We start from the raw sequence: 2291 nt of genomic DNA on the forward strand, positions 1-2291 counted from the left end.
GATGGCACAGGTGTGAAAAAAGTGACTACAGGGTAACAGAGATTTTGAATTTCTGCACACACTAGTGGACACTGGACACTTTTGGATTGTGTGAGGCCCACTGAATATCACAGCGCTATGTCACAGGCAGAAATTGGCTAGTGTATCACAAACTACAAGGTGTATATAGAATTGGGCAGAATAGGAATCTCCCTAGAGTCTGTAAGAACGGAACAAGTCCTCCACTTATCCTTCCAGAGTGACACACAGATAGCTTCACTGTGGCCGTGATAACAGCCGTTACACGGTACTGAGAGGAGCGTGCACATACATGGCTGTCCGGTGTACGTAAAATTGTCAAGGTCCGTGTTTTTTAAGTATACGGACTGACACACGCTGTCTCTCTATAGTTCTGAATGTGATCACACAGCAAATATATTTAACTGTTTGAAAGCTAGACAAAACTAGAAGGTGCAGGTCTGTAAGAATGGAACATGTCCTCGACTTATTCTTACAGAGTGACACACAGCTTCACTGTGGCCGTGATAACAGCCGTTACACGGTACTGAGAGGAGCGTGCACGTACACGGCTGTCCGGTGTACGTGAAACTGTCAAACTCCGTGTTTTTTAAGTATACGGACTGACACACGCTGTCTCTCCATAGTTTTGAATGTGATCACACAGCAAATATATTTAACTGTTTGAAAGCTAGACAAAACTAGAAGGTGCAGGTCTGTAAGAACGGAACATGTCCTCAACTTATTCTTACAGAGTGACACACAGATAGCTTCACTGTGGCTGTGATAACAGCCGTTACACGGTACTGTGTGAGGAGTGTGCACCGCTGTATGGTGTGAAAAAATGCACGCTCAGTACCTCAGCAGGACAAAAAAAAAATTGGGATTGCTTTTAAAAAAGCAGTTTGCAGAGCAGTGGGTAAACAGCAATGCAGCCGTCAGGAAGCCTTAGAAGGCAGCCTAACAACCAACACCGCTGATCCAGCAAAATATAGCCTCCCCTTGCACTGCACACACAGTGACTGGTGTGTTGTACAGGCAAAATCGCTAGCAGCAGAAGCAGTTTTTGGTGTCTTCTTCCCTGCCTAACGCTCTCCCTACAGAATCAGCAGCAGCTCTCCCTATTCTGAGATCAGCATGAGGAACATGGCGGTCGGCGTGCACGCCCTTTTATACCCCCTGTGACGCCCACCAAAGCAAGCCAATCACTTGCATGCCCTTCTGAAAGATGGTGGTGACCCCTGCCTATGTCATCACGTTGCCCACAGTGTCCGTGGATCCTGATTGGCTGAAAGAGCGCAAAACAAACTTTTGAAACGCGACTTTGGCGCGTAAGTCGCCGACCTCGTGGCCGACCTCATCCTAGGGTCGGCGACTTTTGAAATTTTTCGACCCGTTTCGCTCAACTCTAATTTTGGCTTTCCATCATTTTTTCATGCTGGATCCTTTTTTTTCTCATAGACTTGTATTAGTGACAGATTGTGATGGATGGCCACACGTTTCATCTGTCGTCCAACGGATCCGTCAGAAAATCTCTGTCCGTCGGCCAGAGACAACGGACAGATGAACATTTTTTGTGTACGTCGAAAAGTCGGATAGCGACGGATTCCATCTTTTAAAACTGAGCATGCCCGGAATCATTTTTCTTCCTTTATTTTAACCCCTGCGACTGCTTTTTCTATTCTGGCACAAAATCCTTCTCTCTCTCTCTCGCTCCAGAATTCTGTTTCTTTAATTCCTACAGCAAGGCTGCTACAACGGATCAGTCATAAAAACAGATCCAGTGCATCAGTTTTTTGCAATATACGCAGGATCCGTCCACTTGACGGATCTGAACACTTTGACGGATTGTGACTGATTGCAAAAGACTGGAGTGTGAAAGGGCCCTTAAGAAGCGAGATGTGGATGAGAAAAGGCGGTGGATCCGTTGCCAACCGTCAATTGACGGAATCTGCCATCGGATCCTCCTTTTTATACTGAGCATGCCCGAATGAATGTCCTTTCATGATATTTAACCCCAAATCCCATTCTGTGGCAGCCAAATCTCTCTCTCTCGTGAAACAGGCCTTACTTTAAATTTCATGCACTAGCGTCTAAAGCGGATCCGTACAAAAAACGGATCCAGTTGCATCCGTTTGCCACAAAACGGAAACGGATCCGTTTTTGCACACTGGCAGATTTTGACTAACGCCAGAAAACTGAAGTGTGAAACAGGCCTAAGAGAAAGAAAAGACTCAATCAGAGAAGAGGTCACCTATAAGGTACCAGGATGTACATTTTTAGCTATTGGTACT

Source organism: Dendrobates tinctorius, unplaced genomic scaffold, assembly GCF_039654945.1.
Source record: "Dendrobates tinctorius isolate UK_male_01 unplaced genomic scaffold, ASM3965494v1 ptg000053l, whole genome shotgun sequence".
NCBI classification, from domain to species: domain Eukaryota; kingdom Metazoa; phylum Chordata; class Amphibia; order Anura; family Dendrobatidae; genus Dendrobates; species Dendrobates tinctorius.